At 44.1% G+C, this 21,635-nt stretch overlaps 1 protein-coding gene across 12 annotated transcripts in view; it reads left to right on the top strand.

Annotated features, from left to right (window-relative positions):
• The window catches only part of LOC106609914 (sorbin and SH3 domain-containing protein 2), a 98,929-nt gene that overhangs the window by 13,479 nt on the left and 63,815 nt on the right, over positions 1-21,635 (top strand). For 10 of the 12 annotated variants that reach the window (XM_082978337.1, XM_082978340.1, XM_082978343.1 and 7 more), the window contains exons 2-3: positions 1,632-1,708; positions 5,979-6,087. The gene's annotated coding sequence lies outside the window, so the exon portion shown is untranslated. The remainder of the gene's footprint in view (positions 1-1,631; positions 1,709-5,978; positions 6,088-21,635) is intronic. The other 2 variants (XM_082978338.1, XM_082978334.1) reach the window with 1 other exon arrangement.

The following is a 21,635-nucleotide window of genomic DNA, read 5'->3' as shown; positions in this document are numbered from 1 at the left end:
ACTGAGTTGATGATGGTTCCGAAATCCTTTTGGAGTGGGTCTGTGGACTTTTCCATGTGAATATTAAAGTCACCAAAAATTACAATATCTGCCATGACTACAAGGTCCGATTTGAAAATTTTGGGAACTCCGTGAGGAACGCTGTATACGGCCCAGGAAGCCTGTAAACAGTCGCTATAAAAAGTGTACAAAACATTAGGAACTCCTTCCTAATATTGCGTTGCACCGCCTTTTGACCACCTCAGAACAGCCTCAATTCGTTGGGGCATGGACTCTACAAGGTGTTGAAAGCATTCCACAAGGATGCTGGCCGATGTTGACTCCAATGCTTCCCACAGGTCTGTCAAGTTGGCTGGATGTCCTTTGGGTGGTGGACCATTCTTGATACAAACGGGAAACTGTTGTGAGTGAAACCCAGCAGCGTTGCAGTTCTTGACACACTCAAACCGGTGTGCCTGGCACCTACTACCATAACCTGTTTAAAGCACTTAAATCTTTTTTTTCCCCATTCACCCTCTGAATGGCGCACACACACAATCCATGGCTCAATTGTCTCAAGGCTTAAAAATCCTTCTTTTAACCCGTCTCCTCCACTTCATCTACACTGATTTGAAGTGGATTTAACAGGTGACACCGATAAGGGGTTATAGCTTTCACCTGGTCAGTCAATGTGCCTCAGTGTATATGCCTTCATTTGTTTTTTAATATAGAGTCTTAGCTTTCATTCGGCACCCAATTTGATATACTCCTATGAACTTCAAGTTGGTGCTCATGGGTCCTGGATAAGGAAGTCCCACGGCTGAGTTTCTTGTGACAAGGACCCAATTTACCTTTACCCTCAGGCAGCGGGATATGACATGGTGTGTGTGTGTCCCCAAAATGGCACCGTATTCATAGGGCTATGGTCAAAAGTAGTGCACTATGTAGGGGTTATGGTGTCATTTGGGAGCCAGGCGCTATTTTCACAGCTTCAAGAGGGGTCGATGTCACCGGAACATCAACCAGATCCTCTCTGTGAAAGAGGGCATACAATAGCTTTTTCTCTCTACATGTAGCAGGACTATTGTACTTTTCTGAAGTGCTACAGTGGGGAACAAAGTTACCGTTGGTTTCATTTGACCCCCCCCCCCCCTCTCTAGAAACAGCTATTGCTAAGTCAAGCAAATCCCCTATAACGCTTTAGGGCGCTGTAGAATATTCTAGTTATCAACACAAAGTACTGAAAGCTTAAGCCTGCAGTGTTTCGATTGTAGGAGTTCTTTCTGAGGTTATTGAATGTATGAAGCCTAAGTTTCTTTAAAAGACCGCTACTCCCTTCCCGGGTCTCGTTTGTTTGTGTCCTGTTTGTTGCATGGGGGGAAAAGTGCAGTGATTCATGGGAGTCAAAGGTCAAGCTCTCTCTGAAAATGCACAGTGGTGGTGCCCCTCTGGCCCCGGCCCAAGGCTTGTTCCTCTGTGACCTTTCTGTGGGCCCGGGGTAGGCGGTGAAAGTGAGATGTAAAGATTACGGAGGAGGAAAGTATTAATTATAATCCGACATCCGTTTCGCTCTTTCTCTCTCTCTTCCTTTCTCTCCTTCTCTCTGTGTATTCTATTTCCGCGATGACACACGCTACTGGACGGTGTACCAGCTGCAAGAGTAGTTTGCGCCAACGACTCTGCAATAGGTGCCGGTATGGCGGAACTGGCATCTGGGTATGTAGAGGAAGTAAGTGCTATATACACACACACACACACACACACACACACACACACACACACCACACACACACACACCACCCGTGCCACAACCATCCTAAATGCCATGCCACCCTCCCTCTCTCTGGCTTTCCCTCTCTTTCCCTTCCTTGCTTCTGTCTCTCCCGGTTTGATGAAAGAGGTGTAGCGCTAAAGAAAGCCTCCCGTCTCTAAACCCTGCACCAGTCAAGTATGTGTAAATCCCGGGGTTGACACGTCCTAAGCCAAAATGCCGGAGCGCCCCCTCCAACAGTTTGGATCCTGTTACCGGGCAGAATGCGAGGGAAGTAGTGAGCGTGGGTGCCCGATTGGCTGCCGGGCGAGACGACAGGAAATGGGCCCGTCGGTGGGTCCCAGGGCAGAGGTGTGAGGGAGTCTGGGAGAGGTTGAGCTGGATTGATGGATGACTCGTGTCATAATGTTCATAACGTTCTTACAGCACTCCTATCATAGGACAATAATGTTCCCACTTATGACATCAATCTCCCAACACTTCAAGTCCCAGAACTTTTAAGGTTCAGGCTGAACAGGGGGATGCAGTTTATTTTATATGTGAAGGGTATGTCAACTTTAACCACAGCCATAACAGGTTTTATATAATCAGCATACCAGGAGTGTTCCTCATTATCCATAGGTGACATACATTAAGCCAACCATAGAGTAATTATATTTGTATGAAGCCAACCACCCAAAAATAAAAATGTCACTGGCTTAAGGTTATTTTCTGGGATGTTTGCTAGTGGGGTGAAATATAGGCCTAGGGCCCCGTTTTTATATTTTTGGTCCATCCCGAAACTGAGGTTGGATGTGCCCCAAATGGCACTCTATTCCAGGGAGAATGCAATACTTTGATCAGAGCCCTATAGGAAGTACACTCTATAGGGAATAGTGTCATTTGGTACACAGACATCGTGTCACTGTAATTTGTGTTTACCCTGCTCCTCTCTGCTTTTTATAACTTGTCACTTACTTAGCTGGGAATGACTGGACCCATATTGGTGCTGATAATGGATTGAGTGTTGAAATGTTGACGTGCCCCGTCTAGTCCTGATTGGCTCGTGTGTGTGTGTGTGCGTGCACTCCAGCTTTTCGTCTCTGGTACTTTAATGAGATAATTCCAGAGCTGTTCGTGCACCATATTTGGTTAATCATTTTTTTATTAATTTATCAATATCTGTATTACTGAAGTCTCTACCTGAACCGTAATCAGCAAAAATGCCCAATTTGTGTTTAAACGCCGTAAGATTAGTCTAGTCCATGACTAGAACTGAAATGGAACAGACTGGCCGTCAGAATGACAGACAGCTCCTTTTAGGTCCATGATCTGTCTGAACCCCCCCCAAGGCTACATCATTAGCACATATCAATTCTCAGCTCGTCGAGATACTGCAGCTATCCCCGGCACGTGTTCGATCGGCGGTTTTTAGTGCTACCAGTTGCCGCTTAATCATGACAGCTGACGCCCCAATCGCTGTGGTCCTCAAGGTCCAAGGCTTAGAAGGGGACTACCTCAGTGGCAGGAGACATGTTATCATGTCATCAGCGCTGCTTGTTTCCATGGTGGCCGTCGGTACCTTTTTAGAGGGGATTTGAGCGTTACCACTTTATCATTGGCAGGGTGACAGAGGGACTCAGACTGTGCTGATCCGGGAAGGGCAGCTGGCTGAATCGATGCTCCATTTACCATTTTGTCACACTGCATAGTTGCTGGACATGCAGTTGGATGAGAGTTTCTCTGGGCCTTCTTGTTAGCACTGTGCTGGCGGTTCAACTGTTGCTAGCTCTATTGCTAGGACTTACTTTGTTGTTAGCATCAGTTAGCACCAGGTTGTTGTTGTTAGCACAGTTTGCGGTTGACTTGTTGCTAGCTCTATTGCAAGGAGTTAGCGTGTTGTTAGCATCAAGCTAACTAGTTCAAAGTATTAGCAAAGACGGCACAGTATGAAGACAGGCAGAAACTGCTTCTCGTGACATTGGTTCGCTAAGCTCATGTGCAGAAACACATCATCGGGTCTAACGGTTGTCTCGCGCGGAACTGCGCTTGTTCAGGCCATCAAATCAAAGGCACTCCTTTGATATAAAGTTGTTTTGGACTAAAATAAAAACTTATCAGTTTGTCACTTTCACAAAGTTGGAGTAAAAACATGTTCAACTACTTGAAGACATTGGCTCCAATCTAGGTTGTGCCTTTTTTTAGATTTAGAGAAAATTAACAACTTAAGAATTTTCAAACCACAAACCCCGTCTGCTTGGTTTACTTGACAAATTTTCCTGGAAGTCTTGCAATGTTGCGCTACTGGGTTTAGAAACTGGTATTAGTTAGCATCACATTAGTTAGTTAGCATCACATTAGTTAGTTAGCATCAGAATCATTTAAACACCTATTCGATTAACATTGTCTCAGAGCATGTGGACGATCAAAAGACTTGCAATTCAGGTTGCATGACCTTAACTTTATGCAAATATACTTTTTGTGAAATGAAGTGCGTCTATGTATTGTACGGTACCTTCACATTAGCCATCATATTTATAGCTCACTATTACATGATGTTAAGTCAAGTTCAGATGTTATCTATACAGACCATTGGCACCATTTTAACGCAAGAGAAACTTATAGCAGTGGATGGAGTACAACTTGTTTTTTTCCTCTAACATCACAGATGGGGAAAGCATTGTCCTCATCTCTCCGACAACATGGAACGCTCTACATTTCTCTTAGCACGTTCACGGTGGGAACCACATAATAGGCACTGTGCTGTATGTCAATGTGCCTTTCTGTAAACAGCAGACCTCACAACAGAAAAAGCTGCACCCCAAATGGCCAAAGTAGCTCTTGTGGTTGGCAATTGTAGGAGTCACCCAAGATCCACAAGAAAAGGGAGTGGTTGTCCACAGCTGTTTATGTAGGCTTGTATGTTATGGAAGCCTCGGCCTCAAAATGGCAACAAGTGAAACATCTCTCTCTCCTCTCTCCATTCGGCTATTTCCTTGAAAGCTTCCTCATTTCCTTCATGGCCACTGATTTTGAAATTACTTATCTTGATGAAAACAATTAATTGAAAACCTATCCAGTCTTGTCATCCATCTGTTTTGATTGGAAAGTAGGAAATTAAGCCATTTATTATATTGGGACGAAGCCCATGAGAGAGCACTTGAGTGTGAGCCGGTGAAGTTCACCGAATTAGCGGTCATGAATTGAGGCTCATCCATGATAGCTAACTCCCTTTCTTAAATATGTTGAATAATTTATCAGTATTGGTTACCTCATCAGTGACCACCAGTGAGTTTAATTTGACTCATCCAAAGGGTTCATTAAAGGAACTTAATGAACATCTCAGGGACCAGGCGGATGAAGCTTATGTTGTGTATGTCCCTTGCTGCATCTATTTGTGTCTGTTTGGTTTACTGCTGCGTTTAGAGAGGTGGAAGTTGTCCAGTAGCTGTGTTACAGCATGGTATGACCAGCCTCTAAATGCAAGGTGAATATAGCTCTGGTTACATCACTTGCCTGCGAATAGCTGGTCGGGATAGGGTGGAAGGGAGGGTGTGTCTGTGTGTGCGCTTAATGTTTATGTGCGCGCGGATCATCACACTGAGCCTGGCCAACTTTTCTGACAGGTGATCAAACTGTCAACAACAGAGAGCGAAAGATTGTGTACGGCGTGTTCCATAAACCATTCAGAGACTGTATGGGCTATATCAAATGTGGCTTGTTGCTCAACTTCGTTTCTGTACAGAAACTCTACTTTACATGGCCCTCAATAAGCTAATGGCACGGACATAGCCGTTCAAATAGCGACGCTGGGGAGAGATGGTTGTGCGTTACCTCTGACACCTCACGCCTCCCAGTCTGCCCATTCCATCCCCCTTCTCCTATCCATCATTTATTTCTACTGTGCTGCTGATCTGGCCAGAGGAATGCTTGTCTGCTACTGAGCTACTGCACTGCTGGTATAGCTCATGCCTGGGATGGGGAGGTGTGTGTGATGGCTGTACGTGTGTATGTATGTATATTCAGAAGCAGGTCCTGTCACTTTATCCCCCCCCCCCCCCCCATACACATTCCCACACACTCTGACCCCCCCCCCTACTCTAGGGGTAACTTTCCAGTCCTGTAGTTGCAGCATGTCTGCGTCTCAAAATAGGGCTATCTCATCACTGCTTCACCTAAATTGGGAACTCTCTCTTTTTAACACTAACTCTGTTTTCTCTTCTCTCTGTTGCATCTGTGTGCTTCCCAGGAACGGACAGACTAGACTCTGGATTTAAAGCAAGAGGTGGAGTGTTGAATTGAGATCACCGATGTTCGTCTCTCCCAAATAAGTCTCCCGGCTTTTGATTTTTATGACGGTAAGATTTGTTTTTGGGGCACTCTTGCACTTGCTGCCTGTAAATGAAAGGTAATGTTTTTGCTGTGTTTAGGTGTAATGTCAGTCGTAGTAGGCTTTGTTTGAATGGACATGCCTCACAAACCATAGGGAGTCAACCACTTGCGTATTAGTGGACTGGATGTATGATATTGATAACAATTCATAAGTTGTCATCAAATCAACAATGAGGGGCAAATGTGAATGCAATAGTCCAGCAATAATTATTTGCAATCCAAAATTATGAAGAATTAATTAAGGAGTGATAAACAAGTATTTACTTTACTTTTGTAAGTCTTTTTGCTTTGTTTAGTTTTGCATTATAGTATTTGATTTGGGTAACTTATTGTTTTTGATTGAGAACCTGTACCTTTTTTTTTTATATATATATTTTTTGTGATATGATTGGCTACTATTTGTCTGTTGGAACAGAACAGTACCACTACATCCCAGCACTACACCATAGCCAAACCCAACAGGACAAAAATGGTTTAAATGAAAACCGTGGTTTTTCTTCCCTAACCTAAAAAAAAACAGTGTTCCGCTTTCATTTGGAACACAGAAACGTCAAACCCAAACCAGGCTCTTCAAATAACCTACAATACACGCACAAAAACAATACGTTGTTTGCATTTTCACTTCTAACATCTTGGCTGCCTGTCAAAATGGTGTATGGCCTTTGAGAGGCGAAAGCACTAATCTTGTCAATGCTCATCATGTTTACACAGCCTCACTGATCCTGTGCCACTTGGCTGTCTTGAACCCTGATGTGTCATCATATTGCAAATACAACATGGCTAAAATAATGAAAGAGAGGGAGAACGGGGGGAAGATGGAGGGAGTACGATGTATTGAATTTTGTGAAGTACCAGGAAGACTTCCATAACTCTTCAATTTGAACCCATATTGAAAGAGAACCGAAACCAACCAATTCCCCAAACCCTTCCCTGCCTTTTCTCTCCCTCTCCTACTTCAATCCACCCTTTTCACTTTCACAGAGTGCATCAACACCAGATTCTTTTATTTTTTCCCCTCTACAATGATCTGTCCATTAGGCTAGTCTCTGAGGTGTTGTGGAATGCCACCTTGATCCCCCCCCACCCCTTGAGTCCACACACACATGCAGAGAGAGAGAGCGAGAGAGAGAGAGCGTGCAGCTCGCTTGGCCCTTGTTCCCCCTGACCTCACACACACACACAGGGACACTTTGTTGCATGCCCATTGGCGAATGGGACAGAGACATTTTTACCCCTGCAGGGTTGTGTACGCACATTGATCAATCCATAGGGTGTTAATGGATGGAACGTGGTTCAGTTTTATTTAGAGGCAAAGGATTTCAGTTTAGTTCAGGAAGAAGAGGGCTTGACTGACAAATAGCCAAGAGGGCTCAGTTGAAGTATTTGCAGATGTATCATTAGTTAGATTTCAGTTAGGTTGAAAAATGTTGAAGATAAATGTGTCTGGTTTGGCAACTCATGTTTCTTTTTTTTCATCTACCATCCAGTTTAGGGTAATTTGTTAGAAGGCCCTATCGTACGCAGGGATAAAAGATCTTCCAAAGATTGCTTTGCAGTGAAAAACAAGCCTCTTGAGTTACAATGCCGTGTAAGAATGTGAAACTCGGCAAACACGTATGCACAGATACACCCACACTTATGCGCGCATACCGAGCTACACGCATACAAGCACGTGTATGCTCACACACACGCGCACACGGAGGGCAGCAAAAACACCCACAAGTGCAACAGCACCCACAGACATGCACACACGATAACACACACATTTTCAGGACTATGTAATGTCTGCTATTGCTTACCCGTTAGCTGGGAGAGTGGTGTGTCAGGGTTGTGTCACAGCTAAACTCTTTAGGCCTGTTGCTATTTGATGACGGCGATGAAAATAGACGTATGATTGTCTGTAACAAGAGCCCAAATCACCAGGAGGGTACTTAAAAGTATTATTCCGGTACACAGAATTAAAAAGATTCAGACTGGTACCAAAACAAGGGCTCTCCAATCCAACTCGACACACCAAGAGTTTGTCTTTGACATTCTTTACATTTCAAACCTTTTGACTTTGTCACCTTTCCAAGATACTTTAACCTCTGAGTCTATAAACTTTGTTTGCACCGGTGACCTTTTTGATCCACGTGCCCTACGACCTCACAGTGAAATTGTGGAGTGGGATGAAGTTGCCTAATTGCTCCTGGATAAGAGCGTCTACTAACTGACTAGAATGTAAACGCAAATAGAGTTCTCTCCCTGCTCCAGACCCCCTCCGGAGCCCTCTGGAGGGCAAAGGACCTGTCTAAGGGACGTAAGTATAACCCACTCGCCCTTGTATAAAGACCACCTTATCATCCTACTACCCGTAGTTCACCCTGGGGAGTTAATACCATATTAGCTACAGCTAATCGAATAATTAAATAATGGTCTGTTGTCATCTACTTCTCTTTTTAATCGTGCCTGTCTAGTAGCCTGATGGTAGGCTTTGTCAATATCAATGTTATATCCACCATGTATTCATTGAGTGGGGTAATTCCTTAGCCATTCTGCTAAACTTTCTTTTGCAAGGATGCCGGGAACACTGTCCCCCTTTTGCAGTTGAAGGGCAATTGTCTTATCATGACATCGCCCCTCCTGGTTTGTTCCTGCAGATAGCCGCATTCACCTTCAAAACCATTAGCATTAGTGATGTAGCATTAGCATTGAGCCTGCCTGAATAATGATCCTTTCTACACTGAAAGGGCATTTCCTTCAGCACTAGGCTAGCTGCTTCACTCTTACTACCACATTCCCTCCACCTTCAAACTCATTAGTAGTTAGTGTTAGCATTAGCATAGGAGTGTTTTAGAACAATGAGGCTCTCTAGCCTGCTGTCCAAAGACTCTGCAAGTCCCCTGTGGGGCTTTTCAGCTCTTCGCACGTCATGACAGGTCTTCTTTCCAAGGCTAAACACCCAATTAACAGACTGTGCTCTTGCTCCCAACTCCCCCGCAACGTCTGTCTCCTCCGCACCGCCTAGCCGCGAATAGGAAAGGTCAAGCCTATTAAATGGATGTCAGATCGGATTCACAGAGATAGAAAGACAGTATAGAGGCCCTCACCAAGGCTTTTTAATTGCAGGCCTGCAGAGCTGAAGTACTGCTGTTTCTTTTCTACCTAGTTGCTCGCCAATGGATTGATTCATGTCACGATTAGAAGCGTAGAGAAGGAACACCGGCAGTGTTTGGGGCTCAGCCCTCCAAGCATGGAGTTGAAAAGCTCTGCACCCTATGCCCTCCTAAGACTTTAGAACCTAGTACCCTTCTTAGCAGTGGCCTGTTTTAGGACCCTTCTCAGATGATTAGCAGTGACTTGTTTTCACTGATTTGACTTACCAACCTTGGCCTGTCAGTAATGCCTGCTGTTTTACAGAGAAAGTCTCCATCAAGAGACTGTCTGGCAGGGCAGATAACGAAACTGCTTTAAGAACAGTTAGTCAGCCCATGCACTGTGTTGCACAGAGGGATCGAAGGCCCTGTCACGTTCCAAGATGGCTTGAAAATGAAAAGTAGGGTTTTGAATATTGTTGACTATTGTATCTGAAATAAACTGTTTTGCCATGTCTGCAGCATTCCAGTAGACGATTCCACGAGACTCCATAGGACTGAGTGAGCATGGTACGTGAAATATGATCGCGAGACAGTGGTCTACATCGGGGCTCTGTCATACTAACAGTCTACTGACTCTACTGACTCTCATTGGTAGAGAACTGCATTTTGAATTCAGGCAAATTACTCATGGTAAATACCTACTTTTCTGATGAACCGGTTCTCTTGTTTTGGATAGCTGTCCATCTCTATACTGCAATTACTTCCCATTAGCGCCGACTGTTAATCGCTATGGCCATGTCCCAGTGGGGTAGAGGAGACAGCGGCAGCAACTCTTGAGGTATTGTTCACTGCTAGAGGACATTTCTGCCATACAGCTTACATAACGCTACCATGCTAATCGTCGCTAGCGCTAATACCATTGCTAACGCTAATGCCCTTTCTCTGTTTCTGCCTGACGGGATGGAGTGGTGACGTGAACGAGTCCTATTCTGCTCCCTGTCTCTATTTCCATCTCTCGTTCTGTCTTTTTCGCTCTGTCGCTTTGCCCCCTCTCCCCCTTTCCCGCCTCACTCGGTCTCCCTCCTCACTCTTCTAATCCTCATGCTGCTCCTCCACAGGTTTCTACTGCTGCTCTATAACAATAACAGTAGCACAGTGACCCACACTGGACAGAAGCAACATCGCAGGTTGTCACATCCTATTGCTTTCCCCCCCAGCCACAACGCACCGAGCAGGGCCTTGTGTTGCGTAGTTGCATTAGCTTACATTAGCGCTCTCAGAGCAGTGGCTACTGCTTGATGATCTGTTGTTGCCTCGAACCCAGTATGGGTAGTGGGCACGAGGGGGTCAGCGTATTGTTCCCCCCGGGATAATTTGTTCACACAGAGGGGTTCACTAATGGGTGGAGAGGATGAAGAAACAGATGCCAGATAACAGGGAGATATTATTTTATTTAAAACTGTTAAGTCCAGTGGAGGGCTTGTTGGGGATCAAGTGTGATATGGGTTCTAAGCAGTTCGATATTTTCATTTTAGTCATTTAGCAGACACTCTTATCCAGAGTGACTTACAGGAGCAATTAGGGTGAAGTGTCTTGCTCAAGGGCACATTGACAGATTTACTATACCATAGCAGCCTTTAGCCCACGCCGCTTTACTAAAATGAGATAAAGGTGTTCTACACTAGCTGCCTATTTGGCCGGGGCTGTGACTGGATTGTCATACTACATACTGTTTACTGAATACTACTTTAGTGCTGTACCTCAGTACTAAAAGCCTTCTAAATAGTATGAGAATTCTGGGAAACGGTATTCTGGAGTTGCCTATCTGGCCAGGACTTTGACCGAATTATCATCAATGTACTATGCAGTAAAAATACTGGGGTATCTGTACTTTTACTTTTTATATTTTTGACAACTTTTACTTTCACTTCACTATATTCCTGAAGAATAATTATGTACTTTTTACTCCATACATTTTCCCTGACGCCCAAAAGTACTCTTAAATTCAATCGATTGGACATGATTTGGAAAGGCACACACCTGTCTATATAAGGTCCCACATTGCATGTCAAAGCAAAAACCAAGCCATGAGGTTGAAAGAATTGCCGCAGAGCTCTGGGACAGGATTGCGTTGAGGCACAGATGGGGAAGGGTACTAAAAAATGTATGCAGCATTGAAGGTCCCCAAGAACACAGGTGCCTCCATGATTCTTAAATGGGAAAAGTTTGGAACCACCAAGACTCTTCCTAGAGCTGCCTGCCCGGGCAAACTGAGCAATTGGGGAAGAGTGGCCTTGGTCAGGGAGGTGAACAAGAACCCAATGGTCACTGACAGAGCTGCAAAGTTCCTCTGTGGAAATGGGAGAACCTTCCAGAAGAACAACCATCTCTGCAGCGCTCCACCAATCAGGTCTTTATGGTAGATCGGCCAAACGGAAGCCACTCCTCAGTAAAAGGCACATGATAGCCCTCTTGGAGTTTGCCAAAAGGCACATAAAGGACTATCAGACCATGAGAAACAAGATTCTCTGGTCTGATGAAACCAAGATTGAACTATTTTTAGCCTGAATGCCAAGCGTCATGTCTGGAGGAAACCTGGCACTGTCCCTATGGTGATGCATGATGGTGGCAACATCATATTGTGGGTATGTTTTTCAGCGGCAGGGGCTGGGAGACTAGTCTGGATCGAGGGAAAGATGAACCTGCTCTAGAGTGCTCAGGACCTCGGACTGGGGCGAAGGTTCACCTTCCAACAGGACAACGACCCTAAGCACACAGCCAAGACAACGCAGGAGTGGCTTCGGGACAAGTCTCAATGTCCTTGAGTGGCTCAGCCAGAGCCCGGACTTGAACCTGATCGAACATCTCTGGAGAGACCTGAAATAGCTGTGCAGCGACGCTCCCCATCCAACCTGACAGAGCTTGAGAGGATCTACAGAGAACAATGGGAGAAACTCCCCAAATACAGGGGTGCCAAGCTTGTAGTGTCATACCCAAGAAGACTCTTGGCTGTAATCACTGCCAAAGGTGCTTCAACAAAGTACTGATTTTAAAGGCTCTGAATACTTACGTAAATGTAGTATTTCTGTAAAAAAAAAAAATGTCCACCTGTTTTTGCTTTGTCAAAAAAATATATAATATATAATCCATTTTAAAATAAGGCTGTAATGTAACAAAATATGGAAAAAGTCAAGGGGTCTGAATACTTTCCGAATGCACTGTATCTGACATTTATGAAGGAAATCCACTGGCAGCCATTTGAATGACAGGCTTTAGTTGATGGGCACATTTTAATTTACAAATTGCGCGACTGCTTTGTCCTGTTAAGGTCACTGGTCCTAGATCAGATGTTGCTCTTCGAGAACGTGTTCAATGTGTGGACAACAGTGGGTTTTACTGACCTTGGATCAGTTAAAAAGAAACTGTTATAATCCCAGATTACGACCCACATTTTCATCCATTTCCTTCTCAGGAGTTGTTCTGTACAGCAGTGGAGCTTTTGTGTTTTGCTTTGTTTATTGTTTTGGGTTTATCTGATTTCATTTCAAAGCTTAATGGGAATCATGCTTTTGCTCGGACAATACCGCTTAGAAGTGCCGGACCAAAATACCCACATCTAAAACCACAAATTAGAGCTTTTAAAATTCTTGTATTTTGTTTTGTTCATTGTTTTGGGTTTATTGGATTTCATTTCAAAGTTGAATGCAAATCATGTTTTTGCTCTGACAACACTGCTTTGAAGTAACACACCTAAATACCCACAGCTAAAACCCCAAGCAACCCATAAAATGGACGGTATCCACCAATGGCATACCAGCCTTCTCAAGCTCTTATTTCGTTTCCCAGGTGTCTCTTTTCCTGTGCCACCGGCCCGAGCTCCCCACATATTTCCCACAAAAATAACTCTGCCCCAATTCTGTTAATTGTGGGAGAGCGTAATTGTGGATTCTATCCTTTTTGCCGTGGCGTTGAGGTGTCCCGTCGGCATCGGTCCATTTAAGAGGAGTCTCAGACTCACCATGTCTTGACTGAGATTTACTCTGGACTTCAGACATTCCTTTGCTTTTACATTTCTGGTCTTCATCTCTCATTCTCTGTCGTAGAGGTCCTCACCAAATTGCCAGGCTATGGTTTATTCTCAACCCCACAGAAAATTAACTGGGACTTAGAATATCTAGGGCTTCAATTACCTGTAATTTACCTCAGGATATTGCACTTAGTCAACCTCCATTATTGTCCAAACATTTTTCACAGACAGTTTAAGTAATTCTTTATGCGCGCTTAAAAATAGACCAAACCAAAAAAAGGCTATCGGCTGCATTTTTGGCGTGCGTCTTTAAATAGCCCTTCCCCTGCCCCCTTAGGACTTGCTGACATCTTGCCAGCGCATGTGTCTGAGTGGGCACTGTGGGGTCGTGACCCCTTGTAGATGAGAACATAGTCAGCTTATCTAACAGCGGCTGTCCGAGTCGCTCATGTGTCTGCGTACACATAGACACTCTTGCATACTGTACGAATTCAAACAGTCTGGCCATGTTCACCAACAGACCTGAACTGACACACACACAAACAGGAACCTTCTATGTACACTAACCAACCTGAAAACATAAACAGACACACAATCCTCTTTTGAAACGCTGTATGTTTGAATGTGTGTGTACGTGCGTGTGACCGCGTGTGTATCAAGGAACACAGAGATCGAAACCACCGTCTACGCCTGGAATTTTTCAATGGCAAACATTCTGCCTCCCTGTTTTGACTTTTATATGAACATTTCACTGAGCGTAACTGCAATCTATTACCGTGGTCACGGACAGTGACGAACGTCAAACAGCATATAGCATGTCTCTTTTGCATCCGTTATTTAATCAGGCCTTTCCACTACAATACACCAACCAGCTCCTTTTGAGATATAACCATAGCTTCTAATATGATTAGATTTTCAATTTGAAAAATCTGTATTTTGAGAGGGAGAAATTGGAGACTTTTCCCCCCGAGATCTTCCTTGACGTATAAGGGTGCGTCCCAAATGGCACTGTCACTGAGTGATGCTAGCGGATGGCGCTTAGAGTAATTTTCTGCTCTGTTTTTTTTTTACCTCAGGGCTGCAGCCAAGTCCATTATATCCCACTCTGTCATATTAGCTGTGACAAGAGGGCCTGTCTTGATTTCCATTAAAGTCAGCTATTTTAAAAACTGCATTCCGCTCGCTTAAATGCGTTTCAGAGGGCCCGTCTAAAGCATCTGCGATAGCTCTCTCTTACTCAAATTGTGTGGCCGCTTAAGTTTTGTTGACGTCATCATTATTATAGCACTAGGTCCGACTGGTTGGAAAAGTGCCAAGTCATCGGGGGAGGAGGAGGAGAGGGAAAACCACAAATGGCCACAGAGAACGCTTTAATAGTCACCTCTCTCTCCCATGTTATCAGCACACGCAGACGAGGACTCTCTAAAGTGGAGAATGTTGAGAGGACGCTCTTCACACAAGTCACTATCTAATCTCTGGAGTGCATTTTACATTTAACACCCCTGCTCATCGGGAGTGGTTCGATTCACTGATAGAACGTGACTGGAGAAAAACATATTTTTCTCAAATTTTGTGCACAAATTTGTTTAGATCCCTGTTAGTGAGCATTTCTCCTTCACCAAGATAATCCATCCACCTGACAGGTGTGGCATATCAAGAAGCTGATTTAAACAGCATGGTCATTACACAGGTACACCTTGTGCTGGGGACAATAAATTGACACTCTGAAATGAACAATTTTGTCACGCAAGACAATGCCACAGATGTCTCAAGTTTTGAGGGAGCGTGCAATTGGTATGTTGACTGCAGGAATGTCCACCAAGCTGTTGCCAGATGATGTTAATTTCTCTACCATAAGCATTTTACATTTACATTTTAGTCATTTAGCAGACGCTCTTATCCAGAGCGACTTACAGTAGTGAATGCATACATTTCATTTCATGCATTTTTTTGTTTTTTTGTTTTTTTGTACTGGCCCCCCGTGGGAATCGAACCCACAACCCTGGCTTTGCACACACCATGCTGGTGTTGCAAACACCATGCAAACACCATGCTCTACCAACTGAGCCACAGGGAAGACAGCAGGTTATTTGAACTCTTGTGGGAAGATTCAATAAGCCACATCCAACGACATTTAGAGAATTTGGCAGTAGGTCAAACCGGCCTCATAAGCGCAGATCACGTGTAACCATGCCAGCCCAGGAACTCCACATTTGGTTTCTTTACCTGTAGGATTGTCTGAGACAAGCCATCTGGACAGCTGATGAAACTGAAGACCCACCCCCTTTTGTGGGGAAAAACTAATTCTGATTGGCTGGGCCTGGCTCACCAGTGGGTGGGCCTTGCTCCCAAGTGGTAGGGCCTATGCCCTCACAGGCCCACCCATTGCTGCGCCCCTGCCCAGTCATGTGAAATCCATAGATTATGCCTAATGAGTTTTTCAGTTGACTGATTTCCTTATATGAGCTATAACTCAGTAAAATTGTTGGAATTGTTTTTTACATTTTTGTTCAGTATATATTCAGTAATTATATACACAACTTTCCAGAGGTCTCCACCAACACCTAAATTACAATCTACGGATAAACCACTGTGACCCAATAAAATATAACAGCTCTAGGCAATCTCAGCATATGTTTTTAGGGCTTGAAAATGGAGAGGAAGAAGGGAATACTACTTCTTCGAGATTTGGAGTTCCTCCTCTCCAGGCTTTCTGTTCGGTATTACCCACAGATTTTGCCGTTAGCTCAGTTTTATTTTAATTCTTGTGGGAGGATTCAATAAATTGCAAAGTCGTGAACTGAATAAATTCAAGTATGAAGAAGTATTTTCCCACATGGAGTTTAAGGAAATGCATAATTTATCCATACAGAGCCTCTACATTAGGCTCAGATTGAATCGCCGTTTATATCATTCAAAACATCGGTAGTATAAAAAGAGTGCCGTTACGCTCATAACATACTCGGTGGCACCAGAAGTGTTGGCTGGATATGATTCGTAGGCCTACCCCAGACGGTTTAGTCAAAAATGAGATTTTACTCTGTCTTCTAAGGGCACTTGGGTATTGGAGTTGCGCATAGTGCTGCTATATCAATCGACTTCTGAAAGTTATGAGTTTTCCCCTCAAGAACAAGCCAACAAAATAACCAGAGAAGTAAAAAAAAAAAAGAAGAAATCTACTCATATTTATGCGAGCTGGAGTCTGGCATTTCATGTCTGTACTTTGGGAAGGAACTACAGTCCCATTGCTTGCCCCAGAGCACAATTGGATTTTATTATGGACATTATTTTAGTTGTCAACGTTTTGATAGTGGCTCGTTGTGCACAGCAGGTCCCTTGATATGAGGTTTACTGATTTTATTGAGATACTGAAGTGTCCCTAGGACTGGTGCTGTGAATCTTTATAGAAATATAACGTTGTGCCATAAACTTCAGTAAATCATAAACCATAACTTAAACCCTCATCCTGATTCAGAGCATCAATTTTCTTAAGGCTACAAAAGGTAACTCAAATTTTAAAACTGAAATAGTCCCACTTTAAGTGGAAACTGTGCAGTGTCAATCAGCTGATAATGTGCCACCCTAGACTCTGACTCAACCAATAAACTCATGACTAATCCACCTATTTAATACCATTAATCATATTACATCATGGAAAAGGCATAATTTCTTATCAGATCATAATTTAGTGTATTACCCCCCCCCCCCCCAGATGAACTCAGATTCCTTATGGACTTTATCTAGATCTGTAAGAGTCTGATGGTTATCCGACTGAAAGAAACCACCTGCTCTGAGGGTCTTCCTAATCCAGGGTGATTCACAATGGTTTCATACTCACAATGCCTAATTACGATCTCTAATGGATCGTTTCACATCCACTTTGGTAAATGTGAAACGCCTTCTAAGCTGCGCTGCTCCCCCAGGACTGAAGAGCAGAAGAAATATCAGCCCGCACAGAGAAGCACGAGATTCAACTTTCTAGAGTTTTCCTCATTTAGTTAACACTATCAACGGTTCCCTTTACTGTGGGAATTGTGATCGAATCAATGCAATATTAGCCACTTTCAATGCAACATACAGAAACAAAACAAACTAGGCAAGACAATTTCTTCCCAATTTTGTGATATCCAATTGGTATTTACAGTCTTGTCCCGTCGCTGCAACTCCCGTAGGACTCGGGATGGGCAAAGGTAGAGAGCTATACGTCCTCTGAAACACAAACCTGCCAAGCCGCACTGCTTTTTGACACACTGCTCGCTTAACCTGGAAGCCAGCCGCACCAATGTGTAAAAAAAAAACACTGAACAAATGGTGACCAAGTCAGCGTGCAGCGCCCGGCCCGCCACAGGAGTCGCTAGAGCACGATGGGGTAAGGACGTCCAGACCGGCCAAACCCTCCTTTAACTCGAATGACGCTGGGCCAATTGTGTACCGCTTCATGGATCTCCTGGTCGCGGCCGGCTGCAACGCAGCCCAGGGGTAGCATATTTTGTCTGAGACTCTGTAATAATGGTATGGGAATAATAATGCATTTTATTTTGTAAAGTGGTTTCTTGCATCAAACAACAAAACATTTTTTGGTCACCTCCTTGTCTGAAGGACAAGAGGATAAACAGCTTCATTTCAAGCCCTGCATGTTTTTTCATTGAACACCACACATTGGTTGCTACTGAAGGCTGAAGGAACAGCTTTTTACATGTTATGGGATGCATTTTCTCCATTGTTTTTGATGGTAGGCCACTCTGGTAAGCCTAGATTATGATCATCCACGATAGCGTACTTGACTTAAAGCGGGTACAGCCTCAGTGTTCGTAAGTAAACGCACACTGAAAGTTGCGCAGAATTTTCACAACGTTGAAGTTTGCGCTCAGCAGGCACAGATTAAGCCCAGGACAAAGAAACCCCATTATTGATGGAATTTCGATGCCCTAGCACTACGCAGCTGATTCAAGTAGTCAGTTTGATGAGTTGGTTATTTGAATCACCTGTGTAGTGCTAGGACAAAAAACTAAACAGGGGCCCCAGGCCTATGGGCCGGTTTCACAGGCACAGATTAAGTCTAGTCCTGGAAATTCCATTTCGAATGTTTTTGTTGTTGTCCTGGACTAGGCTTAATCTGTTTCTCGGGGAAACCGGACCAAAACGTTCAGAGTTCTGGGTAAGGGGTCCATTTGAAATTGGGTAGGAAACTGCAAAAGGTATGCTTTTGTCAAGACCTATTAGCGTACGTAGTCAAACGCGCATCACCTGGGACGAAGACATCTTGTGTAGTGAAATCCCCCGCCCATCCTCAGGAGGCCAAACTGAGAGGGCTAGGATGTTCTACCTTCACGCCGTCTTTTTCTGAATGTCACCGTGTTTCATTGGGTTGTTTTTGTTTATCGCTCAGTAATGTCGCGAGTGGTGTCAGAATTCCGTCCCTAGACACGCAATGCCACCTTTTTACAATGCCAGGATCTCAAGACAGACCTCTTGTCCTCTAAACTCGTCCCAGCTATAGCCCAGACACACCGATACCTAACACTACGGCTAATCCTGTGCTACAACTTCTTCACGTGCATGTGTGTGACTGCGTACCGCCGATGCTCAAAGTGGAGTGACGCATTGGGCATCCGAGAAGCTCGGAGGGTTTTATTTTGAGAAGTTCACAAAATGTTGCAGTGAGATCCATTACATTGTTTGTGGGGCATCAAAGATCAGCAGCGTGCTGGAGTGACTTCCTTTTCATGAGAAGTGCACAGAAGAACCGCATGGGTGCTCGTCGACGCAAAGTGAAGAGATTGTATAGTGATGACCCAGCAGAAATGTAACACTGAGGCTGAGCATAACTTTTCACTGCATTGATTCAAAGTTAAGTGGCCATTGCAGTGGCAGAGAATGGCACGATTCAACCATGGTAGTCTCATGATATGAATGTAATAGTTCAGACATTGGGTATGTATGCTTCCATGCAATAAGGAGCTCAGGTGAGAGCATCAAGCAGTGATCAGCCATTCACTCCCTTCAATTGTATTCTCCCTTATCCGACCTCCCTTTTTATCCTCCCATCCGCCTTCCTCGTTTCCAGTTCTATAAGTGATTATTCCGTGGATATGCGGCAACTGGCTTGTCTGGGGATTCATCAGGTGCTGGCATCTAATGCCTCGTAAACATAGCGCCACACTCGCCGATTTAATCACAGCAGTACGCACCAGGCTTCAATATTTACAGCCGCTGTCACAACCGTCCCCATGACCGTCTGATACGAGGACTGTGACTTGTTTGATAGGCATTAAAGCTTCAGACGTTCGAATGGCTCCATGCTGATTCTCTGGGTCAGACGTAGGCTAGGAAAGGTGTGTGACATTGCCCCCCCAGGGGGACTCGGTGGAATTGCAGTTGGAGATGGGACTCGTTGTGGAAAGACATTTTAGTGAATTATAACTGTTCTCTCAGTCAACTTGCTTTGTGAAATAATATTGGATACAAGTTTCTAAAGTTTTATATCGTTTTTGGTGAAAAAATTTGAATATCACTCATTGAGAGAGAGGATCCAGTGTCCCACCATAACACGTCCCCCGTGGGCCATGGTGGCCACAGCTGCTGTGTCGCCGCTGGTCTGTCCCCCGGAAACATGATCCTTTCTGGCTCTGGCCCTGGCCCTGGTTTGGATGACGACAAGCCATGAAGCCAGCCCCGTGATTTACCCCCAATGTGTGTAGCTGTGTGAGATTTCTAAATGGACAGACAACTAGCCATTGTATAGCAGAATTTAGCATCTATCATTGGCGCTGGCTGTGTTGGCAAGACATACAGCTTGTGTTTTAAAAGTCAATAGAGTCCTAAGTGCTTCTCTCGCACATTCTTTAAAATGGAGAGATGAATTGTCCAGTTTGCCGTCCAATTAGAGGTGGCCCTGGTTGTTCGATGGGCTTTATCGGCTGTCTGTGAGCTTGGTTATTTGTTAGCCTTCTAAAAGGACCCAAAATCAATAGGTTCTGTTTTTAGCCATTAAATGATTGAGACTACCCTTTTTGTTTTAATCCATCCATGATGGTGCATTTGGGGATGAATGCTTAAGATCGTTCTGTTTCCAGTCCCGTCCGTGTGAGAAATATGTCTCGATGGCAGACCAGGCGTCCACTAAGCTGTAGACATGTGTCTAAAAATGGCTTCATCCTGTGTGTCATGTGGGTTTGGTTACCTGATGACAACCATGTCAGAGGAGATGCTGTTTCTGTAGCTTTTAGTTAAACGTCACTTGTGGGAGCAGCAAACAAGCGGTGTGTGGACATAACCTTTTTCTAACGTGACATAACCTCACTAGAGGTCGACCGATTTTTATGACTTTTCAACACCGATACCGATTTATTGGAGGACCCCAAAAAAGCCGATACCGATTAATCGGCCGTTTTTAAGTTTTTTTTATGTAATTTTATTTGTAATAATAACAATTACAACAATACTGAATGAACACTTATTTTAACTTAATATAATACATCAAATAAATAATGAAACATGTTCAATTTGGTTTAAATAATGCAAAAACAAAGTGTTGGAGAAGAAAGTAAAAGTGCAATATGTGCCATGTAAGAAAGCTAACGTTTAAGTTCCTTGCTCAGAACATATGAAAGCTGTTGGTTCCTTTTAACCGTAAGGTTGCAAGATTGAATCCCGAGCTGACAAGGTAAAAATCTGTCGTTCTGCCCCTGAACAAGGCAGTTAACCCACCGTTCATAGGCCGTCATTGAAAATAAGAATGTGTTCTTAACTGACTTGCCTAGTTAAATAAAGGCGTAAATCGGACAAATCGGCGTCCAAAAATACCGATTTCCGATTGTTATGAAAACTTGAAATCGGCCTTAATTAATCGGCCATTCTGATTAATCGGTCGACCTCTACTCCTCACCCTCTGCGACGTTCTGAAAACACAGGAAAGTGAAGACAATGTGGAGGATGCCTGCTATAGTAAGTTGCTTTCACCTGTCCAGTCCTTTAATGCCAGTGCAGATATGGAGACCATCTTTGGGGCATTGAGATGCAACCCATATCCTCCTGGCTCCTGACGTAACCAGAATGCAACATAGTGCCGCAGCTAGCTGCGGCACTATGTTCTCAACCTCCCGGTTCCATTTTCACCTGCTGTATATTTATCCACCTTTGCCTATTTTCAGTGCTGCATAGAGACTAAGTGGTTTGCCATGTACTGGCTGCCAGGAAAGGATTGTGGGTAATGGGTAGTGGTGTAACGGACCGTAGTTGATCCGTACGGATCACCCCCACACGGTTCGGCACGCATGTGAACCACAGATCAATTGCAAAGTTTAACCATCATAGTGTGAAATACAGTTTTACTGCCGCTGTTACTTTATAAAGTAATAATTCCCTCAATCTCGACGCAGAGTTGCAGTGAAAAGATAAAGACAAGACG

This window comes from Salmo salar, chromosome 08, assembly GCF_965601325.2.
Source record: "Salmo salar chromosome 08, fSalSal1, whole genome shotgun sequence".
NCBI classification, from domain to species: Eukaryota; Metazoa; Chordata; class Actinopteri; order Salmoniformes; family Salmonidae; genus Salmo; species Salmo salar.
The sequence above is the reverse complement of the archived record's forward strand: the minus strand, read 5'-3'. Positions and strand labels throughout refer to the sequence as shown.